Genomic DNA, 25,464 nt, shown 5'->3' on the forward strand with positions numbered 1-25,464 from the left:
GGAAAACAGTAAATGAGCTGAAGCCCTCCACGCGCCTCAATTTTTAAACAATTTTAAATTCTGTATCTGAAGACATCGTTGCCATTGTAAATTACTCCCTACAGCTTTGTGTCTTCCCAACTGATTTCAAACCTTATTTAGTGTAATCGCTTTTAAAAGAAATGGAACTTGGACATTTCAACAATTTTAGACCAATTTCAAATCTCCTTTTATTTTAAGCAACATTTTTGATAAACTGGTTTTAAATCAGCTAAGAAACCTTTTTTAATGCAAACACTTGATTAGAAATGTTTCAATCAGTTTCCAGGACACATCACAGCACGGACAGCCCAACTAAAAGTAGTGAATGATGTCAGGACAAGTCCGAAACGAGCAGTTCTGGTGCCGCTTGACCTGGACAAAACAGAAGTACTAATAATTGGTTCAGTAGCTCAGTGAGAGAAACTGGCTGTCATGAATGAATGCACTAGGTCTCAACCCAAGCCAAGAAGCAAGAAATCTGGGATTGATTTTTGACTCTAATTTTAACATCAAGGCTCACATGTGGCGTATCATAAAAACAGCATTTTTATCATTTGAAGAAGATCTCCAAAGTGAAGCCATTTCTCTCTGAGGAACATAGACAGACTGATACATACTTTTATAGCTAGCAGGCTGGACTATCGCAACGCTCTGCTTTTTGGTCGACCAAAGACAGCTACAATTAATTCAAAATTCTTCTGCCCAAGTATTAACTAAGAACAAAAGGAGAGAACATATTTTGCCTATTTTTTATTTTTATACTACTTCCTTGATAGTTTTCATATTGATTTTAAAGGTATTGTTTATAAGGCACTACATGGCCTTGCACAAGACTACCTCTCAGGAATGCTTTTAGTTTAAGAACCAGTGAGGCCCTTCAGATCCTCTGGTTCTTCTCTTGTAGCTGTTCTACAAAGCACAACAAAAACATTTAGTGATGCTGCTTTTAACCATGATGCTCCAAGCCGTTGGAACAGAAACTAAAACCCATCTATTCAGTCTGGCTTTTATGTAGTGTTTTATAATTGTACAGTTTTCATTATTATTGCTTATTATTTAATCACACTTATGTCATACAGTGTCTTATGTGCTGTTATGCTATGGTTTTGATTTTATTTCTTATTTTATTTCACTCTAATTATATTTTATAACATTTTACTGATGTCCCGTGATCACTTTATTCAGTGTTGTATTTCATTTGGTGTGCAGTAGACTCTTTATCTTCCTTTCTTTTTTTGATTAGTTTTTCTTCTTTTAACATCCTGTTTTTTTGTGTCAACCATTTGTAAAACAATTTGAATTAGATTTGATTAGTTTGAAATGTGCTATATAAGTAAAACTTGATTAATTGATTGATACCCACGCACACTATTCAAAGGAAAGGATCCTGAAGTCATATCAGATGTGTATTAAGTTACTTCTCATGCAAACTGAATATTTCCTACTGTCACTAGCTCACATTAAAAGCAACTAACTGGCAAAACCTGCTGTGGCACGTATGTGAAGCAGCCACAGGAAATGCAAAACAAGACGTTGTCATTTGCGACATTTTGTGATCGGGGATCAATTTAAAATATGGACAGGCAACATGAAGATCTGCATATTGGATACTGTGGGTTTGTATTTCCCCCAAAAAAATTACCACCAGATCCTTTTAGCTCACAGCTGTGGAGAATTAATTTGTTTTCATTTAGTCTCATTGGCTACATCTGCTAAAAAAATCACACTTACTAAATTAGCTGGTAAATTTTTTTTACGTACTGTTTCTTTAAGTCTAACCACCTGCTCAGAACCATCATAGCAGCGTTGTGTAAAGATGTTCTACACTGAATGAACAACAAATGTTCCCCTCGCTGCTGTGACTTGAACTCAGATTGCTGATGTATTTTTAATGAGTCTTTGTCCTTCTTTTTCATCTTACAACAAATGGAAACAGGAACAAAGCTCATTATATTTCATAAGCATGACATTTCAGAAAACTGTGACATTAAGAAATCAATTTCTACGGTACAGTAGTGATTTTCACTATGCAAAACAAGCTTTGCCGTAGCACTGCCCTGAGATGAAAACATCTTTAGATTATCGCAGTACTTCCACCAAAACAGCAAATATGCATAACAAAGACATCAAAGAGCTCACCCGACCGTTTGCTTTCATCTGGTCAAGGGGTCTTCTGCAGCGTCTCATGTAAGAACGGAGCACTTCACCCAATATGAAGTGCACAGATGGAACGGCGGATCACTGAAGGAAAATGTCAACCTTGTGTCAGTGTTTGTGGTTGAGATGCTTTATTGATGGATGTTTGACCTTTACTGCTTGTGATGGAAGATGTGCTTCTTGTGAAGCTTTCATTTGATTCCTAAACATTAGTAAACATTATTCGTATTCAGTCTAGTGGCAAAACATAAGAGTTCCGCACCGGGCGGGGGGGGGGATCTGAGTGGAAGACGGAACAGAAAGAAGACTAATATTTACTGAGCTTCTATCTCTCTTGCACTGACATGGTATGGTGGAGCAACAAGAGATGGCATTTCTATTTCCACCTCAGCAAAATCTGACCTAATACTGATTCACAGGTAGAGCTGCAATTTCCAGGTGTGGCCCTGTGTGCCAAAACTTTTTTACACATTTTCAAGTGGTCCTTAAATTGAGTGTATTTTGAGTGTGAGACTCAAATCAAGTACCCAATAGGCAATTCATAATGCAATGCATGCACGGTGGCAGGTGTTGCCAATGTAGTGATTAAGCTACTCTTTCACCTTAGGTTTTTCGTGGCAGAGGCTATTAACTTGCACAAATAGACGTTTCAGAGTTTTGTGAATCCCCGGCTGGCCTTCGCCTTTGCTTTCAGAGCCAGATGCCCTTTTAATAGCCACCCCAGTAAATCCCAAAATATATTCACACCAACAGGGGCTTTTGTGTGACCTGCTATACTTGGTTGTGTTTGGGCTGGTTTATTGCCCAGCAATTGCAAAATGACCTTGGTTTGCAATGGAAGGTCACCTCAAGCTTTAATGCGTCGTTGTTGCATAACACATCAGCTTTATCACATCACCACCGTTCAATGTGTTGCTGTTCCAGTTGATGTATCATTGCACTCCCCTGGGTCATACAAAACTACACAAATACTGAGCTATGATTTCTGAACACATCTGAAAAGTTACAGACTCTCAATAAAACAGTAAATGGATCAGATTGTAGCACTAAAGAATGCAAAACCAAGAGCATTACCAAACTAAAGTACACTGAGGGACTCAAAATGCCACAGAAAAAAAAGCATTGCAGTCTTGGTAATGGGAACTGCAAATTACTGTTTTGTTTCTCCACTGAGATATCGACTGCGGGAACGAAAATCAATTAAATGAAAACAGTACATATCATTGTACGAGGTCTTTGAACAAATATCACTCTGTCAGAAGATGACACAAGCGAGATATATTGTATACCCGAAGGTGAGTATTTGTATTTCTGAGACTTTTATAACTTTAGTCTATTCCCATTTCGTATTGGGCTTCTTGTTTATGGCGCCTGAAAGATCTATCTGTGGTGATTCATTGCTTGAATGCTTTGTTTTGCTTTATTCTCGGCTCTAGGAGGGAGTATGGGGCTTCTAATGGCAGCCCTGCTTTTCTTCTTAGTGCATTTGTCCTTGAGGGAGTTTTAACTTCACAACCAAAAAAAAAAACACACACAAGCGCTTCTTCTTCCTCAGGGCCAAATACGTACAGGTAACAGCCTTATCGAACGGAAGCCAGCATGTACACCTTCCAGATGAGCCCAGTGCGGCATGTTTCATCATTCAGAGAAGAAAGTCTTTGAATCTAAAACTCCCTCCTTTTCAGCTTCTTACTCCTTCTCAGCAGCATTGTATCGGGTAGAGGGGGGGGCAAGAACAAGGGGAAGGACGGAGGTTAAGATTTGTCCATCATCAGGTGTGTCCTGAGACAGGAATGATATGTGTAGGAAGATATATATTGGCCAGGCAGGTAGAGGTACTTGCTTCTTGTCGAGGCATTAATCATAGCAGCGGCCAAGCCTAACCGCCAAGGTCAGCAGTCCTAGCATGTGTGGGAGGCAGCTGCCACCACAAAGCACTGCAGCAGAGGGGCTAACAGAGGTGGGAGGCAGGAGTCTGAAGAGGGTGAGGAGTAGGGTGTTGAATTGACAAGGTGAAAGTAGGTCCAGAAGAAAGGGGAGGAGAACATAGTTGAATTAGTAAAGACCCGGGGGGGGGCGTGGGCGTGGTTGGTAAAGAGCGCCAATTGAGGTGGTAGTGAAGGAGATTGCTAAGCAAAGGTAGGTGGACATCTTGGGATAATGGATTGGAGTGGGCAGCACTACTGGGGAGGGGGAGCAAAATAACAGCATGCGATGCACTTGTACAGTGGGTGGAACTGCACCAGTCAGAGGGAGGAAGGTTGGGAGGGACAGCGTGTGAACAAGGTCTGGTCACAATGCTTTTAATCACACCTCTCGAGTAGGAGTCTGGTATTATTAGAACAGGACAGAGGTGAGAATTAATGCCCATTTAGGGAGAATCGTGACTGCTTGGAGCTTTGTGAAAGATGCCAGATGATAAAGGTGCTGCTAATGTAGCAGAATACAGAGCCAGCTATCCAGTGGAGTGCTTACACTTAATACAAAGTATCCACAGAAGGACCATAGTAAGCAAATAGGTGGCAATATATCCACGACAGGTTATATTACACGTCTGGCAAGTACCATCTTTCTCCTATGAGAGTTAATTTTATAGGGCTATATATGGTTTTGAATGTGTCATAACCCCAGGGAAGACCGTGTGAGGGCATTTCTACTCAACTGACTGCTATGAGGAAAATACAATAATTTCCTCGGCGGTGTGAACAAGAGGTGCTCTTTATCCTTACATTCTGCGGCGAACTGAGCCGTGGCTGCAGCTCTACTTAGTCCAACTTCATCTCCTTCAGTATTTAGGAGCCTTGATTGGTATAAAATTGATCCAAGCGGGATTTTCCCACCATCTCCTTTGCCCGTCCATTCCTTTCAACCCCAGGAACGAGGAGATGCTCTGGAGGGAAATGTAGAGAATTAGAACACACTGGAAGGGCTTTGTTGTAGTAAGCCAGTGTACAAGGAATTTTTGCGGGCACTGCCTTTGCCCGAGTGCCCTCTGCTTATGTAACTTTTGCAGTCATTTCAGGTAGGGGGGGCTGTACCTGTCTGTAGGCATCATTGTATGAGCTTGATTAGTTGTTCTTTTTTTGTGGAAATGTGGATGAAAAACAGAATCTGACTTCAGTGGGTTTTTTAGGACTGGCTCCTTTACAAATAAACCTATAGTAAAGATCTAATGTGCAAAACTGTGGCGGCTAATTGGGAGATTTAAAGTAAGAAAAAAAAAAAAAAAGCACATTTTATTAACAGTGACATTTCTGCCACTTAAAATTACAATGTAAATATAGTGTCTAATTATTTTAGTTTGTACCAATCAGTTTACATATTGAGAGTTCAGTCAGAATAACAATAACACATAACTGTATCTGTTACAGTGTGATTCTGCTCAACATGACCCGAGTGCAGAGAAAACACCACATGCATAATTTCTGACTTCAAACAACCTTGATAAATCTTTTCTTTGCTCAAGCAAACAAAAAACAGGAGAGTCTTCCGCCACAATAGGCAGGCGAAAGTAACCGAAGCGGCCACCGACAAAAGGCACCCAAATAACTTTAAAAAAACTCTCTTAACAAGGCAGAACTTTCTGGAGTGGAGGGAGCTCTTTGTTGGCGTCTCTAAGACTCAGCAAATAGGATCTGGAACAGCAAGGTATACAGTATATAAGGAGCTTTGCAAATGATGAGGCTGATCAGTCAAAGTAACCATTAAGCATCAGTCCCCAGCAGCGGGATCCCTGTGGTGAACACCCAGGACAGCCCCATTTCAGCACCTTGGACAGCGATCATGACGTCCACTGATTTGAGCTTAGGTAGGTGTGGCTACACTATTGTATCAATTATTATTATATGATTGTTGATATGGAGAAAGAGACAGACAGGATATGTAGTAGCATTTGATGCTTTGAAATAGGTCAGTGTTAAATGTTTACAAGGTAGCTTGACATATTTGGTTTAAATGTTTGGTATGGTTTTAATGTGAAATAATTGTGCATAATAGAAGATAAAAAAAATAAAAAAGTACAAAAGTATATTCAGAAAAGTCCATTTTCACACCTTGAAACCGGAATCTCATCCCGACAGACTGACCTGCCTTTTGGTGCTTCATGAACAGAATTCAAAATGTCTCATCAGCGTGTTGCTGAGGATTGATTTGTTTTGATTCCAATGTAAGAAAACAACAACAACAACAACAACAAAAGAAACAGCAGCCTGAAGAGGGAATGTAAAATAACAGCATGACAAAGCAGCTTACAGAGGAAGGAAAGTAGTGCAGATAACTAACAATTCATTTGAAAATTACATATTTACAGTGTAAGTCTGACATGCCTGTGGATAAACTGGAAAAAAAAATCATGGGAAACAAATTAAATTGCCATCATGACATGCAGAGGGAATCAGGTTCAACCAAGGAAGCTTTATGCATGCACATGGTCTGAGCGGTTGCATGTGTGTGTGTGTTGCATGCAGGGAAAGTTGAATGAATTGGAAATGGTCCTGTGAAAACTAACTACTACAGTTCTACCTTTTAAGCTTTTGTCACTTAATTTGATTTGTAATGTTTATCAGAGGATTAAATAGCTTTTTCAAGGGTTTGTTTGACCAGCAGAAGAGCTGAGAGGGTTCGTAAATCACAGTAAGACTGTGATGCTGGCGGATGAAACGTTACATTTTGAACCAGATAATCCATTTTAGATTAAAAAAATATATATACTAAAATGAACATAGCAATAGGAAATAGTAAGCTATAGAAATTAAATTTAATTTAATTAAAACAAGGAAGAGGGGAAAAATGATTTCCTTCAAACCTCGTGTTGTTGGACCTTTTTTTATTTTACAGTGTTAATTCTGTACTGATTTTTTTCAAAAACACTGCACACAGGGTACTTAATCAACAGCAGGGCTTAATTGAGATTAGTCCATAGAACAGGAAGAGGCTTTGTTCCTCGCAGGCAAAAGAAGTTCAAGGGATTCTTGTAAATATCATGCCGGACTGATGTGAGCGAATGCCAGTTTTCTCATGAATAATAGAAGCGAAATGTGTTGATAAATCCTGAATGTCTTGTTGGAGTTGCGTGGCTTCAGGTGTTGGCTGACATTCTCTCCGTGGAGCTGCCTGTCAAACCGATGTTGGCCCTCTGGAGCGCCGTCTCTCTCTTTCCGTGCTATTTTTCAATCGCTGCACTTGAATATCCTGCTGCTCTTAAGCAATATGAGTGTAATACCGAAAATCCACATTCCCCGCCCATTATTATCCGAGATATCGTCTGTTCCTTTTTTGTTTACACAGATATGAGTTGCTGTGTTTTCCCATATCAAATTGTATTAGTTTCTATCACCGCTAACGCGACTTAGCAGGCTAATAAAAGCATCAGTGAAGTGTGCAGCACATGGCAGCTGCTCGGGGACGGTTGCTGCAGAGTAGCAGCTCTCATCTGGTTCGTAGAGAATTGTGGGTCCTGCTCCCATATATTGGCCAGGAGCCCATGTGAGTTGTGACCCCATGCCACTTGTCCTTTACACTCACTGGTTGCATGCTGGCAAGTTGACCTTTATCATTAACCCTGCTGCGTGCTTGTCATTTGAAGTCTTTATTATTCACGCTTCCCTTTGGGTATATTGTATACCGGGGAGCATGGAGGAGGGCTGCTTGCACATTTATACTCGGCAATTACAGCACTTAATCGCTGCTGAGGGAAACCAACAAAGAATTTTCAAGCGCACAAATACATGAAATACAAAAAAAAGGTGAGTTTTCTCTCATACATGCAGCAACACACCAGCAGAAAGACATGCTCCTTTCACTTTATCTCGCAGGCACATATCCCTGTTCACTACTGCACACACCCACATGCATTGGCTTCAGCACAATATTGTACCATGCTTTGAAAAGAATACATAAATGCAAACAAACTGAAACATCAACTGCACTTTTTTATATTATTGATTACTCTGATCTCTTCACTATAGTCACAGTTTCTTTCATACAACAGCAGCTGTTCCTTTTTTTTTTTTTTTTTATTACTTTGATGTTTAAAGCCCAGCCAGACGAGAGGCACACACTGTGGCTGAGGCACTGTTGATATTCTCGACACTCGTCTTTTTCCGCGGCAGTGTTAATCAGCAGCCATTCTAATTAAACTCAGTTTGCACTTGAAATGCTTTAAAACATGTTCAAACACTTCTGAATGACAACTGTTTGATAGGACACATTGCTGCTTCTGTCCTGTTCGCAGGTGATAAGAGCAGCGTGCGCGACAAAAGTCGGCAAGGATGTATTTTAAAGTGCAGATTGTCTGCGCGTTATCGAACCAAGTCAATCCGCGTCACACACTTTCGTTATGATATTATTCATGAATGTTTTTTACCCCGATCCCACATCCATTACATCTTTATCACAACTATTTTCATTATCATCCGGCTCTGCCACTTACCTTCACTCAACCTCATTCTGCTGTGCGCCAAGTCAGCAGTCTCGCACAAAAAGTAATCCACTGCCTTTACTGATGGGCTGTGATATGGCTCTCATCGTCTCAGTGCTGCAGCGACGGCCACAGAATGTGCCAAACAGGCGATTGACACCCCGCTTCCGCCTTGTTAACTATTAAATTTGAACAGAACACTATCAACGCCAATCCTACCTAATTACTTGATTATGTTATACATCCAATTACAGTGTTTAGGTGCGGCTATCATCGAGGCACTTACAATGGCAGGTGGGGAGGGGGGAATGTCAACCTTGTATTTGGAGCCAAATGATACAGCTTAGTTGTGCATATTGTTTGCATGTGTTCTTGTTTGTACTCCTGTCAAAACCTGTACAGCCCTGCATACCATATTACACAAAAGTTAGCCCAAAGGACGAAATTACAAAGCGCTTTTGCCTTGCAAAATTTCCCATCATTAAAAAATGGGGCAGAGGAATGCCATTCTGATTACAAATAGAAAAATTGCAAATAAGTGTTTTTTTTTCCCCTTCTTGAGCCTGTCTGAATCAATTGAACAAACCAGCATGATATTTGATGGCCTGTGAGCTCCAATTATTAGAACAATATTATGGCGGGGGTAAGTCAGGGGCACTCCACTGGAATTCCAATAGCGTTTAGAAGCTATTTGTATTGGTGTTAGTCCTTCAGGGGCAGAAGAAGGGCATACAGCTCAATAACTCAATTTTTAACAATTAGCCCCTGACATGTCCCCCAGAAAACAGATAGAGAGGACTCTAGTGGCTAGAGATAGAAGGCAAGTATAGAGATTATTGTTTCAAAGCCCCAAACAGCATTGCATAAGAAGTTGTGGCTCTGCTTTCAAATCATACTTGCCCGCTGATAAGATCGTAGTTGATAAGTGCGTAATTCTTCATCGCTCAGCTGTTTAGGTGGCTTTTATTTTGTCGGCATCAGCATGGACCTCATCACAAGCACCGAGAGCTTCTCGTTGTACTGTGAAAAAAAACTAAGCTGTTCTCCAGGGTCACTAATTATCAACAGCGCACTTGCAACATTTCAAATGGCACAGACCTTATCACTCTCAATTATAAAGGTATTGTACTGTAATCACAAGGGCTCTTGGATCCGGGATCAGACCTCATCTAACTCGCCGTGTGCCTACCGCTACCCCCCCCCCCCCCCCCCATGCACACCTCCACGGCCGTGGACCCAGCGGTAGAGTGACCTTGGACCGGGGCCGACCTTGCTGCATCACCGCGGTCTGATGTTATTAGATTGTCCAGGAAGGAGAAAGGTTGAAAAAGCATACGCGGTCCATCTCGCCTTTCATTTCGTTTTCGGTGCACTTTCAAGGGGATGGGGAGAACAAATAGAGCTGTCTGAGGGTGTTTGACTTTTGTGTGCGCGGGTGCAAAAGTGTGTTTGTATGTTTGATGTTGGCACGTGTACAAGTACTTGTGTGTGTGTGTATGTGTGTGTGTGTGTGTGTGTGTGTGTGTGTATGTGTGTGTGTATGTGTGTGTGCGCCACCACATAAAACATGACTCGCAGACAGATATGGAGGTGGCATTTGGATTTGCCCTCTCAGGGGAGGGCTCCCATGCCGAAGGGGAGCGTACTCAGTCGGGCTCTCCTGTGGGTCCTGGTGGGCCGTGGTCCGATTGCAAAGAGGTCATAGCTTTGTGAAGGGAGCCCCAGAGGCCAGCTAGAACAATTAGAAATATGTGTTTCTGGGTTAGTGGAGCACAGTTACAAGTCTGGTAATGCTATTCTCTTTCCTGACAGTGGAGACAGAGGAAGTGGCTTTACTCTAGCTTTTGTCTGATTTGTGTTGTGATATCTCTGTGCTGGAAACACCATGCCTGCTGCTTTGTTTAAACTGGTTTACACTTACAACAATGCCATAGATTTCCAGGCTTTTACTTTATACTGTATATTCTAATCTTGCTCTACCCATCTCAGCAGTCCTTAAATCTGTGCCGCAAACACAGCAGTGACAATACAAATGCATGAGCAGTAACCCAGCTACAAGGAAGCTAAGCCAAATGTAAACAAGGCCAACATTTCCCATGTGCACAGTACACCGTTTTGAGTAATATTCCCACGAAAATAGACCTGAGTATTCCATACATTTTTGATGAAATCTAAAATACAGGGTCTGCCGACTCCACTATACAAGAACACATGTGTAACTCAATCCATTGTTGCTGTAACACCGCTGTGAGTCTAATGCTTTCATTGGTAGCAAATTGCCGCGGGCTATATACCTCTCTCTGAGGCAGCATATCTGGTGCTTAATATAGCAGTAAACAAGTTAACAATGCTTGACAGGGATTAAAATGGATATGGATTCCTGAGTGGCAGAAATTCAATGACACAGATCATATTAGTTGAACTGTTAAAAGTGTCAGACCATGTAAACTGAATTCAGATTTCAAGTAGTGTCTCACTGTTGTCCCTGACTCATACAGGAACCGTGTAATTCTTTGACTTCCTTGAAACGTCAAGATCCCCAAAACTGGCTGTACGAGGTTTTCACCCGACAACAACAATATATGGAGGATGTTACACATTTTATATCTGCCTTTCGTGAAATATGAAAGGGCATAGGCGGGATGAGTCACACTGTGCCTGTGATCAGTGGCTCCAGCTGTTATGTATGACTGAGAATATGGAACGGTATGAATTATCATAAGTGGTATAAGGCCTGCATCAAAACAGATTATCGACTGACTCAATAATTTTGCAGGGTTGTATCACACCAGTCTAACTTGATCATCCGCCCCCATCGTTTTAGACATGAATTGTGTATCAATTACCGCCCCGGCAAGAGCAGGCTGGGTTCTAAGTACAGCCCGGTATGATTTGGTATCATAGTTCTGGCATCTAAATGCATGCTCTTCCTAAAGTAACATTTTTCATGCGGGATTATAAAATGCTGACTGCATGCTTTTACGGGCTGCATTTGCATTTTAATGTCAACCCCCCATTTACATTTACTAACAATACCACGGTGGTCAAGCTGATAATGGTAATGCCAGCAATTGTGTGTGAATAAGTAGTTTGGAGGAAAAATGGCTGTAAGGCTTTTAAGAACAGGGAGAGTCCCACCTCTTTGAGATAGAAAGCTAACACATTTTTCTATGCAAACAAGTCAGGGTCCAGTGCCATTTGCTGGTGGCACCACTGCTCTAATGCCCATTTCCCCCCGTGTTGTAAAGGGCTAAATTAGCCTCCTCTGGAGCCAATTTAGCTGAATTAAGGAGCTTAGAAAGGTTAGACTTACATTTCATTTGAACTTAATAGACATTGCAATATGAGTGCTTTGCTGTGTTTGCTTACACCACCAGCAGACACTTTCAAAGTTAATAAGACCAAATATTCGGTCATTATTCCTGATCCCCCATCATCCGTGAGCTTTACAGGTGGCTGAGATACAAAATCTCAGATATTCAATATCTTGGTGGCATTTTCCCAAATTAGGCCTCCGATCCACTGTATGTTTGGCCACTGAGCCACCTCATTAAGTTAAATAATGAATGAATTGCATGGTTAATTATGAAAACTCTCACACTGCTCACAAGCGGGACTAATGGTTCTGCTGGTTTAATTAGAGCAGGAGCCTGCCACTCAGGGCTGTTCCCCACGCCAATCCTGAACACAGAAAGGTGGATTCTCAGGCTGGGAGAGATAAGGCTCAACTCAGACGCTCGGTATGGAACAAACCTGCCACCGTTGCACAGGCTGCTACAGGTAGCAGGGCTGCATGATTTTCAGCCACAGGTAGGGACGTTACCGACAGTGAGCAACAACTCCCAGACAGGAAGAGCACTTAACCACCTGTCTCATAACATGGGAGCTATTGCAGCGTAGTTAACCTATCAAAGAAAAGAGGAAAGTATTGTCATCAGCATATGTCTTGATAGCACCACAGAGAGCATTAATAGACATTATAGAGCATTATCTACAGAGCAGCCAGTTAGCGGACACTGAAGTGAAGGAATAGACGTGGGGTGGCAGAACGGGGGATGATTCGATCAAGACAATTGGCTTTATTTCTGCTCTGCACCTGCTAACTGTTTGCTGCTGATGCTATCATGGAGCCAGAGGGGATACTGGAGCACTGACTGAAACAAGATGTCCTGCTAATAAGATTCACAGTCCTGCCTTCCATTAGAACATGTCTGTTTCCCTCCCATTATTGGCATCGTTGTCGGGTCAGTAATCCACCCTCCTAACCTCTAGGCAAACTGACTCTGAAGGATACAGAGTTGACAACAAAGTGTGTCACATGGGAGATGGCGAGCGTGGGGGGGGGGGGCAGCAATGCTCGTTCAGGCTTGGGCTGGACTCAGGAGAGGTGACATTGGCCTTGACTACCCAGAAACTCCACAAAGCAATCTGTATAATGAGTGGTTTCCCCCTCTGACTGAGATGTCATTCCATTCATACGTCGTAGCTCGATACATCCTTCCCCGCTCTAGTCAGCCCTCTTAAGCCTGAAGGGAGAAGAGAAGATAGTGGAGATGTCATACACACAGAGAAAGATGAAGTGTTCACCAAGGGAAAGAGGAACATACACTGTCTTTAAATGAAATAAATTATCACACTGATTCAGTTGCTTTGATTATAATATCGCAATTACAGAGTAACCATGTTAACTGAAATATGAGAATTTATCATTTGAATTAAAAAATGTTTTCATAAATGCTAATACAGTCCCCGCAGCATATTTGGCAGAAATTGGTTACACTTATTCACGTCCTTGGTGTATAACAAATATCTGAGCTCATGTTGTCTGAAAAGTGTGAGCATGTGCCCTAGACAAGCCCTGTAGGCTTATGCAGCATGCAGCCACGGTTCAAACATATACATTTATAAATGTCTGCTATCAAATAAAGCAAGAGAAACTCAATTAAGGGAATAGATCTGGTGGGGATAGCATCAAATTAGGTGACTGACAGGCCCTGAAATCTGGAGCATAAAGCATTTTTCATACGATAAAACTCAGAGATGTCCTTGAAAAATGGGGTATGTGTGTGATGCTCGGCTGATAGAGAGGGACGAGAGCATAGCCGCCAGGGCGGGGGTCATGTACGAGTACTGTGACAATTCCTTCCGACTATGTCCCGTCATATTTTTGCTTCGTCAGCATGCTCTTTAAAGCAGGGATGTCGCATTTAATCAAATTACCTGCGAGAGCTGCTCCTTCCTTTATTCATTTATTGAGGCGGGGTGAGGGGAGTCGGGGTGGGTGAAGGTGCACGGATGAGCTCCTCTGGGATGAGTGTGTTTGTGCTCTCTGAAACGTGTACCAGAGACGGCCGAGCTAACGGGAGCTGACAGCGGCAACCGCCCTACTGCTCGACTGTGAGAGGACCAGTTGGCTTTTTCGCTCGGGCCTCTTTAGGGAAGCTGTGAGAAGAGTCATCTGAGGCTCAGAGAACGGGTGCTGGCTCTGGTGCTGCTGAGAAAAATGGATCAGGTTTGACTGTAGCTGTCAAGACTTTGAGGCTGAGAAGCTGTCATCTTAAAGGAATAGTTCAGATTTTTCCAAAGTGGAGTCGAATGAGGTACTAATTTATAGTCAGTGTACTACCTTCAATAAATGGCAGTTTGCTCACCACCAGTTTTGAGAGGCAGGCAGGAGTAAAAGCTTGGAAAAGTCCACCTAAAAAATAAGATTAAGTGTAAACTATATTTAGAGCATTTTCACTGCTCTGCCTTGCGTCAGCCATTATCTACGCTCTCTTTAAAACCACAAGACTCTTTTGACAGAAACAATAATTTTAGCTTCTAGAATACGTATGACGTTGGTTAATCCAGACTAACTCTTTAAAGTCACACAATAACACTAACTAACTAACTGATGGAGGCAGCATTAGGCCAGCAACTTCCTTGTTCTGTACAAATTAGTGTACACTTAATCTGATATAGATTTTTTTAGGTGGGCGTGCCAGACGCCATCTACTGTAGGTAATACAATGACTATGGATAAGTACCTCATACAACCCCACTTCAAAAAATCCGAACTATCCCTTTAAGTGGTGGTGAGCATACGGGTCTCTTATCCAGTCACGTCTCCCTGCTAAATTAGTGCTGTTGATGATGATGTATCTGTGATTATCTCTAAGGTTAAACCCTCTTATCTAATTGTGCATCAAAGCTTTTTTTTTTGTCAATGAGGATAAAACACAAGCAGTTAACAAAATATGGCGATGGCACATGCAGCAATAACAAGACTGGATACTACTCTCTTTCACTGTCTTCTCTCACTCTGTGCTTTGGCTTTCGGGTTCTCAGGTGTACAGTGCATCTGGCCAGCCTATAGGGCGCGTGGAACAAAGCCACGGTGACATTTTATCTGACGGTAGCTCCTGTGGGGCCGGGGCCATGTTGCCGAAACTGTCAGGCAGATTTTAGCACGATGAGGAGGGGGAAGAAAGCCAAACAAACAGAGCCCTGGCACAATCTCCCATCGCCAAGCAGTGCGGACGAGCACAGAGAGACGTCCCTGGGGATTGCAGGAGGCCGAGATGAAACGGAAAGCGAGATCTAACCTTTTTGTTGTTGCTGGAACCTCGTTCTTTAGTGCTGCTAGATTAAAAGAAAGAACGGCAAAGTGAAATGAAATACTGACTAACTTCAGCTGTTGGATTGCGGAAAACCCTCGCTGGGAACAGGACTTCAATATCAATTGAAAGGGAAGAAAATAAAGCAAATAAGTCATCTTTTGTAGGACATGGGTACAAGTGTCTTTTGTATCGTGCGGGCCCCTTGTGTTACGTGCAACAATACATGACAGGCACACTCCCCCTATTGTAGAAGTGTTATGGTAATCATACACACTATTTCAAAGGCTTTTCATCCATTTTTCATTTCCCACTGTTCTCGGGGTGAGAGAACAGGCATGTTTCATCAACAAAGGACTATGTGAAGCCAAGCAAGCCAAGCACCCTCTCAAGGTAGAAGGTAATAAATTCTGCACATGTACAAAACCGAGTGGTTTCAGTTTCTAGCAGACAGGAACTCATCCTACCACCAATATCGACATATCAAATATGTTCAGTGTTGGCGAGTGTGGTTAACAAACCACATAACCACAGGTTCATATTCCCAAGTCACCCACTTTGATTGCTTTTCTAGGTGGCACTCCAGTTATATATCATCCTTTAATTATATGATGAAGACCTGCGGTCTTGATCACAGTTCACAGAAGGGCTGCTGCATTGACACACTGTTAGAACATCTGTAATTATGGAGCTCCTAAACATGCATTTTTTTGTCTTTCTCCAGCTTCAGATTTAGATGGACCTATAAATACAGATGTGTAGGGGTCTAATTAGAGCTGTAGCACAATGAAGTTCCTTCCCTTTCTCACTCTTCTCTATAGGGTTGGTATTAACCTCCTGACGCTTTCACGGGCAGATGAAGAGATACCCACCACTGATGTTAAGCTGGAAATGGAGCTGGAGCCCCCGGAGGCTCTGATCAAATCCCCAACTTAGTGCTCCAGTGTGCGCTGCATAGCCCAGTTCAGCCTCACATGGTCCAGTCTGCCCTAGCTTACACCAAAGTGATCCTCTTGCACCATCCCACCGGAGTGAGGAAGAGGAGGATCGCAGCTGAGAGAGACAGAGATCAGATGGAGAAGGATGAGGGAGGAAGCGTAAAAAGAGAGACGTGTGGGAGAAGTAAGATGGTGATTGGGAGGTAGTTTAACATGGAGGGCGAGGAGGAAAGTCCACAGCATAGTGAAGTCCACCAGGGTCGAAGTCCACTCAAGACGGGAAGGACTTTGAAATGAGGCTCACTGGCTCCAGATAGCTGCGTCAGACCTTTGAAAACAGGGCTTAACACTTCTTGTGTAGGTGACAGACACTTTAAAATCAGCCCTGGCTCCATTCGTTATTGGTGTCAGGCTTTTAAGAACAAGACTATAAACAGCTAGTGAGGAGGCAAGGCCTTTTATACCTGAACTCAGTTAGTCAGCACCACTGCTCACTGTGGTGGCTGGTACAGATCTTATTCCTCTTTCCACATCAGAGACTAGACGCACGCCGTTACCATTGGCCCAAGAGACCGCTCGCATATCCATCGCGCCGGCACTTCATCAAATTGATATTGTGGGAAAACACACGGGCAGTGCCCAATCTGTAGTTCGTAAACACACCCAGACCCTCTGCCAGCTCCCACTGGCTAGCGTGCTGGCCGTAGACCTAGTCAGTGTGCTTGGCTGATAATTTGAATGGTAATGAGTGACTGGCTGCTGGGATTGAAAGCAAAAGTGCTGTCATAATTGAGTTAGATTAATGAATGGAGCTCCACTGTATTCCTACAGATCAGTGCATCTTGTTAGAGGGCTGTGCTGTGGGTAGGGGCACCGGTGGGGGTTGTGTGCTGTGTGGCCAAAGTGTACGTGTTTGTGCGCATGTAACCTGCAGATTGGGGGTTAGGTGGGTTGTTGTGTGAGGAACTAATTGAAATGAGAGGCGATGTGCGAGTCTCAGCCAACATGGCCGGTCCATTTGTCAGGGTGACATCACTGCACTCACACCCCATCCATCTCCGCCCGGCGCCAGAGAACCATGCTCCTCCTGGTGATTAATATCCATACCTCCCTCACCGCACTGCATACACCTCCCCCTCCCCCCTCCGAGCTCTCGCACACTACTGCTGCTGCTCTACACACGCTCACCTGCAAACAAATACTCACACACACACTGTTCTCTGTTGGAAGCCCTCTTCTTCACTTATGCACACAGTGGTTGCGCACTCACCCACACTCAGTGCCATGGCACTCCCATTTACTCTCTCATACACACATGGCTGGAGCCCAGGGCGCAGCCAGTCACACACACAAACTTCCTAATTGTTCCAAACACAAACTGTCCTTGCTCCTTGGTTGCATATACATTTTATTGATTCTGGTTCTACTAATTTCAGTGTTTATTGAATTCTGGTTTACAATATTTTATTATAATACAGCTTTTTATATATTTTTTAAAGCCAAGAGCATCTTTATTTAGGTTTATTCATATTTAGGCTGCCATAAATAGTCATGTGTCATAACTAGTTAGGTAATTATGGACTCTTTCTGGTAGAAATTATAGGCAATTGTTGATTTTACTTGAGTTGTACTTGCTACTAGCATTCTAAGATTGACTAAGATGGGGTCATGAAAACACTGTATTCTTATATTGTCAGGAAATACTACCGTCATGTTAAACTTTCCCCATGTAATTATTTCCACGTAGTGATTTAGAGCTGTAATCTATGGCACCAACACCAAGCCCATTTGTGACTGTTGAAGATGTAAATCACTTAAAAAAAGGGTCACGAATATGCACTTACATTATTTTGAAAGGCCAAATAATTCCTCATAAGATCTTGACACTGTTGTTTTTAGGAAATGTTACACAGGAGTAAAAAGTGTTGGGGTATTTCTTTCAGCCAAAGATTTGGTGTGCTGGTATTAAAGTGCAGTTTATGTGAGATTGACAACAAAAAAACGACAGTGTCAGTTTTCATCATAATGGAGGAACATGTCATCCAGTGCAACGCTGTGTCTGATTTATGTGTTTTTAATAGTTTTTAGACAACAGTGGAGCTCTATGACACATAGGAACAAGATATATTAGGCTTTGGCTACAATGTTGTTTGATTTGGTGTAAATAGAATCATATATATACACATCACCATACCTACATTTTACAGGTCTTTATTTAAGTGCTCATTATTGTGTGGCATAGTGTAAACACTGTACACGAACAATAACATATGCCTCACTGGCGATTGAGTTAAAATCGGAGCAGGTCCAAACTTTCCGTGTATGATAAAAAGAATCAAAACGCACGCTTCCTTACTAATCCTTACTGCTTCTGAATTTGGAGCCAGTTCTAAATCAGAACACAACCTCACTGGCAGCAGCACCACTTTTTGTAGCCAGAAATATTATATACCCTTACGATGACAAATAAAACATCACTCACACGTTACACACCACAGTGTTAAACCTCAGGAAAACAGATGTTCATTTAAATTGCTGTCGTTGATTTGCAACTAAAGTTGGCAGGGTTTTACAAATGAACAAATTTAAGAAGAAAGGATTTACACTAGCAGGAATAAAAGCTCTAGAACGGGCTGTCTGGGCTTATTTCTTGTCAACCTAGGAGGGGTCAACCTAAACTAAACTCATTATAGCCAGCTATCAAGGCTCCCCGAACCTGAGGAGCCGGGCTTTGAAGATCCGTTAAATGATGACCTCTCTGTCCTACTCTGCTCCGCTGATGTGCTTTGATAAGCCGGCCTCTGATCTCCTCCGTGGGATCACGGCGCATCACTGCACAACTGCCCCGGCCTCCCCGAGCTGGATGGTGCTAAACTTTCTCACCACGCCCTCAAATTACATCACCCCGGCTAGCTGTCATGTTTCACACTATGCCTTTGAACTTGTGCAGGCACTGGCCAAAAATTGAGACGGAGCACCTTTCACACAGTGTTGTGTTGTTTGAACAAAGGATTGAGAGTATACTCTAAGAAAGTATATTCTTTTAAATTTGAGAATTAAGTAGAGGCAAATTGTTGTTTATGAAGAATCTCCCCACGATGCATGTTCCTCCAAGTGGAACCAAAGAGCTGCTTGACCTCACAGTTGTGACTCTGCAGCACCAGCGTCTTCCTCTCCCTCTGCAGGAAGGAGCATGCAGGCCCAGCCTCCGCACCAGCTGTGAGATGCAAAGCTCTCCTTAGTGTAAAAGCATTGCGCTGTCTTTGAGAATCCACTGTCTGTGCTATTCACTGAAAGGAAAAGATGTCGAGCGATACAAAGAATAGAGAAGGTGATAAGTGAAAAAAAAAAGATGGAGGCAGAGACGGAGAACAGAGAGACACTGAGAGCGAAGGACGACAGGAAACATGACTCGAGCAAAGGGAGAGATGCTGAAGGGAGGGTGGGAGGGAAGCAAAGGGAAGATAAAAAAAAAACTAAAAAAAACTGAAAGCCGACAGCAGCTATAGACGATGTGTGATTGATTGAGTGGCGTTCAGGTGCCAGGGGTCATACATATGCAAACTGCTCATTTGTAGTTGCTGCCAGTGCTGCTGCTCACCAGAGCCCTTGAATAGTGTTGCCTGACCACCGGGACACATCAAACAATCAGATTAAGCAGCCCCAAAGTCACATGCAGGACGACCAACAGCTGCCACGTGCACCACCAGCACTGCTTACAGTATCTGTTTCTCATCCCTGTCTGCTCTAACAGGCCCTTGTCTGTCTGTAAGAGATCTGGGTTTTAGGGGCTCAGATATGTGTCAGATGGGCTTTGGTGTTTGTGCGGCGCAGGTTTTTTGCTCTTGACATTTTGCTGTTTGCTTTTTTTTCTTTTCTCTCCCTACAGTGCTTTGTTGCACACAAACCACATTTTCCATTTGAGTGGCTCAGTCTTTATACAGCAGTGCAGTATGCATTAAGCTCTATCTCCAGCATCATGCATCACACTGTCCCACAACCTTTTCAGCACACACAATGAAGTCTCAGTGTTGGTTCATGCTTCGTACGCCTCATCTATCCGTGTCATTGTGTGCACAGGGGACGAATATTCAAGCTGAACTATTTAGGTTTCTGTTCGTCGTCGGTTTAGTCCTATTTGAGACCTACAGTTTAGTGAGCGTGTTATCATTCAGTTTGAGCTCGCCCAGTGTCGAGGGGCAGGCCCCTGAAACATGGGATGACTTTGTTTCCTTTCAAGGCCGTCTGATATTTTCTTTAATTATTGATTCGTGGTGAGGCCAGCTGGAATCAGGGGCTCATGCATAAATTCTTTTTCACCATTTTTTTGTTTGATACTGCTGTTACGCTATATTCATTTTATACAGAACTAGTAGGGATGACAATCAAAAAGTTGTTTTGTTTTTGTTTTTTTTCCCCCAAGTCTTTATTTTCTCCTCCACCGGAAACAAGGATGTGATGTTGGGTAAATGGCCTTCAGTGTTCAGGCTACCATAAAGAGCCTTTCTTGTGCTTGCCTGCCCTTCTCTCTCTCTGTCTCTCTCTCTGTTTCTCTATCTCTCTCGCTCTCCTTCCCTCATATATAGGCTGCTCTCCAGCCATGCTATTGGGCAGCGAGCTGTAAACAGGAGCTGTACACTGATCCAAGTGGCAATCACCTTCATTCGCCCCCCTCCTGCCCCCTTCCCTTCCTTCACCCAGCTTTTTTTAGTTTTTGTTTTGTTTCGTCGGCATGTTGAAACCTTCACCACCCCCAAAAAAAGAGGATGAAAAATCTTGTGGGAATGACTCCCTGTGTGGAGGATGGATCGGTGGGTATGTCCCTTGCACATCGGGAGCATGACACACAGGCCCTTTATGTGGCTGTGTGGAGGGTGGCCCCCTTCCCTCCTCTGCTTCTCATCCACACCCCAGAGGCTCCCATTCAGCCCAGGCCTGGCTGGGGGGAAGTTGGAGCTCTTTTGTAGTGGGGGATTCTTAGGGGAGGCTGTCAAGGCTGCAACTGTGTGGACCTTTATTTCCCCAGAGAAGAGGAAGGGGGAGAAACGATAGAGGGAGAGGGCAAGAGGGAGACGAGTAGGGGGGTGGGGGGGAGTACCAAAGGAGAGTTTGGACACAGACGGCCTTGTTAACAGGCACCCCCAAAGAGGGAGAGGATGAGAGGGAGAAAGCAACAGTGAGAAGGCAAAGTAACAGCGAGAATGAATGAAAGCCAAAAAACTTTCCCTCCGTTACGTCACCGCTGTTATTCCCATCTTCCTTCTCCTCCTCCTCTTTTCCTCCACTCCTCCCTATCCGCTCCCTCCATTTGTCCCTATGTAAGCTAACTCTTCAGCTCAATAACAAGCTTTTGCCCTCCCCGTCACCTTTCCTCGCCCCCTTCTCACCCTCCGCCATTACTTTACACACATTCCATTATCTGAGAGACCAGGCTAAGAGAGATGTCTGGGGTCGCAGCGATCATTATCATCGCCTCTCTCTCCGCAACACTCTGAGTTATAGCCCACCGTATGGGAAACAGACATTTAAATCATAATCAATAGAGCAATATCAATGCTGAGAGGCATGGCTAAAGGAAATCACTGCTGCGGCTCAGGAGGAAACGGAGACGCTCAGTTTAGACTGAGATAGTGGTGCTCGCTTATTGATAAAATACGATCAGGCCGCAAAATGCATTATGTGGCATCACGCTCGGCGCTGGCTTTTCTCTGAAAAATAAACTCACTTTCGTTGATATGACGGTGATGCAACGATTCTGGCTGGTGTGTGAATATGTGTGGAATTGGAAAGGTGTTGGATTTGAGCGGCGATCTCCCGGTCTCTGCTGCTCGTGTATTGCTTCCGGCACGTTGGCTGAAGCTCAAACACGGCAGAGAGGGGGACGCTGTCATGCTGTATGCATTAACTGACCCTCTGGTCATGTTAAGTTGACAAGGGCGGCTCAGTTCCTCGTAGGGGGAGCCGCACTGCAGACACACAATGTTTTGTCCGGCAAGGGCGATGCAAGGTGACAGGTGCAACCTGACCCCGGCTGCGACCGGACCACGGCCGCCGCTGCCACTCCGACTGAGATCAGGACTGAATCTCTGACTCTGTGCTGCCACAACAAGAAAATACCAGGTCTTCATACAGCAACAGTGCACCGCATTACTGTCAAGGAAGGGCAGCTCTGAGACACAATACAAAAACACATCATGTAATCAGTCAGTACAAATTACAGTTCTAACATGCAGAGAAAGAGCACAGAATCACTGTTATTAACTCATACAGTTTGTGCGCTGTGAATAAGGAACTCTCTTGCAAGTTTCACATCTTATCCAGGTGACGTGTATATAGGTTGGATTCCATTTTGGAGTATCTTTGTTTCAAGAGTCGAGACAATTTGAAATGTTATTGGTTGACATGACTTTTTGCAAGGCAGTTTGACTAACATGAGGATCAGTTGTGGGATTTCTTCTCTCCAGTGTAGTTCAGAACCATAGACGACATTGGTGTTCCGCCTGAAGGTGTAAGGCTTGGGCTTTGCCGCAGTTATTGAGACCGAATTGAAAAAAAAAAATCCTACATTTAATCTAAACTTTGTTACAGAACTAACAACAGCCACGATTAATAATGTAAGAAAATTGAATTAGCACAGATTGATTTGCATGCACATCACTTTCAAAGTATCAGAACAACTAGAACTTATTTAATGATTATTTTATGTTGGTTGAATTAACTTGACTGGGACACTGTAATTGTGTTTACTGTTTGTGCCATAGTTAATTGGTCAGATCATTTAGAAGGGAATTTGCATATCGATTTGAGTTCAGACCGCAAACAAAGATGGATATAATGTGATTACAGTTCATAATTAAATGCTTATTGTAAAGCGGCACCTAGTGTGCATTAAAACTCTCAATTGAATGTCAGGTTGAGTAGCACAGTCAAGCACATAGTCAGCCTGACCAAATAGTTCAGAAGCACTGAGCTGCAGCCCAGAATCCCAAGGTCCTGTGTAGGAGGGAGCTGTGAACAGATAGTGCACTGCACATCATGGTTCATGTATGGCCAAAGCCCACGCAGTGCTGATGAGACGGGGATCATCTGCTAGATCTGGAAATCTTTTAACGCAATCCCTGGTGAGTAACAAGGTTCAGAAATTTAGATAACTCAATCCAGAGAAAATGGGAATATATAGTGTGATATGTGACATTATTTAAATAGCCAATTATTGTACCTTATTTTAGAAAAGTAGACTGAAAGTCCAGAGGTCATGCAGGAAACTAAAAAGACCAAACACCTCCGGAGCACAAGCATAAAGTCAACGGTCTGCTATAAATGTAAAAATAGAAATAACCATGCATGAAAACAATTACTTTGCTATCTTAATTGCTTTCCAAAGAAAATACTTTCTGTCACCTTTCCAATTAAAACATAACCAGCAGCTATATTTGATGTATTTTAAAATGGTGCCTGCAGCATGTCTTGTTGTCTAAGATATTGGATTCCACCTCTACATTTTAATGACCAGTTTCATTTATAGATGCAGAGGAACCAACACTGCTAAACAAAACAAAAACAAAAAAATCACAAAAAGACTGGAACAGTGAGCAGTGCTTTATTCTGCCAGCTGGGGATCCAGCTCCAATGATTTACATGTTGTCACTTAGTAATGCCTCGTATTACAATGCCAAACGGAAAATGTTTTTGCTATATATTTTCAATTAGAATAACAGTTGCACAGAATCAGTTTTTCATGCTGGTCTCCTGACATTTCTCAACCCATCTGACATACCCTTGGTGAAGTGTGAACCAATTCGCAAATGAGGGTTATTCTGGGAGAGTCACGTCTCCACGGCACCCGGGAGAGGGTTGTAAAAGCTGTTGTCCTTTAGTTATGACGGAACGCGAGGAGGAGCCGCAAGAGAAAAGGAAAAGCTCTTCAATTGGAGTCCTCCTTTCTCCTCTCTCCCTCTTCCTCTGTCTGCATCTCTGTTCCCCCGCCTGTCTCTTTCACTCTCTCTCTGCATGTGCCCTGCTGCTCTGTCATCCTCAGGGATGCGTCTGAAGGAGACCATCTGTTGATCCATTTGTCTCCTGCTTTGCTTACTGTGCCACCGCCTCTCTCCTATCGATGATCAGGCCTGGCCTTTCCCCTGCCCACCCTCTTGGTTGCTGCCAACAGGCACTCGGGGCGAGGCGGGTGTCCTATTGGGGGTGGGGCAGGAGGCTGTGCCCTGTGTAGTCTCTGATTCACACAAAGAGACAAAACAGGAGATTGGCGGACATGCATCCTTTTTGTACATAAGACCAGAGCAGCTGCTTTCTAATTGGTGTTTATCTAAAGTGAGCATGGCGGTGCTGACCTGAGTAAAAAAAAACAAAGATTTATTTATTTATTTTTGCATTGTTGATATCCAAACTATTTCTTTTTGCCCCCTTAGGACTTGAACACAGAGAGCTTATCATTATATGAGGCATAGACCATGAAATAGATGTTAGAAACAATCGTGTGATACCAACACAGTTATTGCTGGTGAAGTGCTGCCACTAAAGAGAGGGGGGGGGTCTCGGTTTCCACGCACGTCTCCTAGCTGTCACCTCGCATGCATGTTCAGGGGTTTGATGGACACTGAGTCCACCGTGGGGACTTCAGGGATTGCTTGCCTTTGATCTTCTCCCACGACTCTCGATTACCCATCATTCAGCAGGGCTTAGGCCCTGGAGAGCAGCTGGGAGAGGGTGGTGTGTTAACATGAGCTATGATGTACCCAAGAGAGACTCACTGTCCAACTCAAGACATCATATGGCAGATTACACAGACACGGAGGGGAAAAGTACGCGGATAGTGCCTGTTGTGAATGTTTGGACTGGAAGTATGTGGGACTTCAGAGCACGAGAGAGAATTGAAATATGTCAGAGCAAGGTGGTATCTCTGATGGGATATATAATGAGGTTGCAGTTCATATGGAGGGTTTTTGCGGCATCAAAATTATTGTAAATCTTGTTATCATCTTTTTCTCTCCATCTGTGGAGTTTTCATAGATTCCTAAGGTTTTCATTAGGACTGCTCAATACATCCGATGATGGGTGCTCACCCGGGGAGACATGCCATTGATTTCCCATAAGGTGCAGATGACATGTGGTCACGCACGCTCCTATTTGACCAACAGCCGTGTCATCCAATAAGTCATGGTTTCAGCACTGCTGTCACCCGGTTTGATTGTTCTTCTGAAAACATTTGGGGTGGGGTTAGTCACTGCAGAAAGCCTTTTATGCTGCAGGTGCACATGCAAAATAATCATCTGTGGCCTATTGCACGTGCAAGTTGCAGAACACCTACTTTTTT

The 25,464-nt window shown here is 43.3% G+C and overlaps 1 protein-coding gene across 3 annotated transcripts in view; it reads left to right on the forward strand.

Annotated features, from left to right (window-relative positions):
• nlgn3a (neuroligin 3a) overlaps positions 1-25,464 on the forward strand; it is a 117,514-nt gene that overhangs the window by 52,944 nt on the left and 39,106 nt on the right. The gene's annotated exons all lie outside the window — the stretch shown is intronic.

Source organism: Cebidichthys violaceus, unplaced genomic scaffold, assembly GCF_023349555.1.
Source record: "Cebidichthys violaceus isolate CVI_PGR_0920_01 unplaced genomic scaffold, fCebVio1.0.p SCAF_2, whole genome shotgun sequence".
In the NCBI taxonomy this organism is placed as follows: Eukaryota; Metazoa; Chordata; class Actinopteri; order Perciformes; family Stichaeidae; genus Cebidichthys; species Cebidichthys violaceus.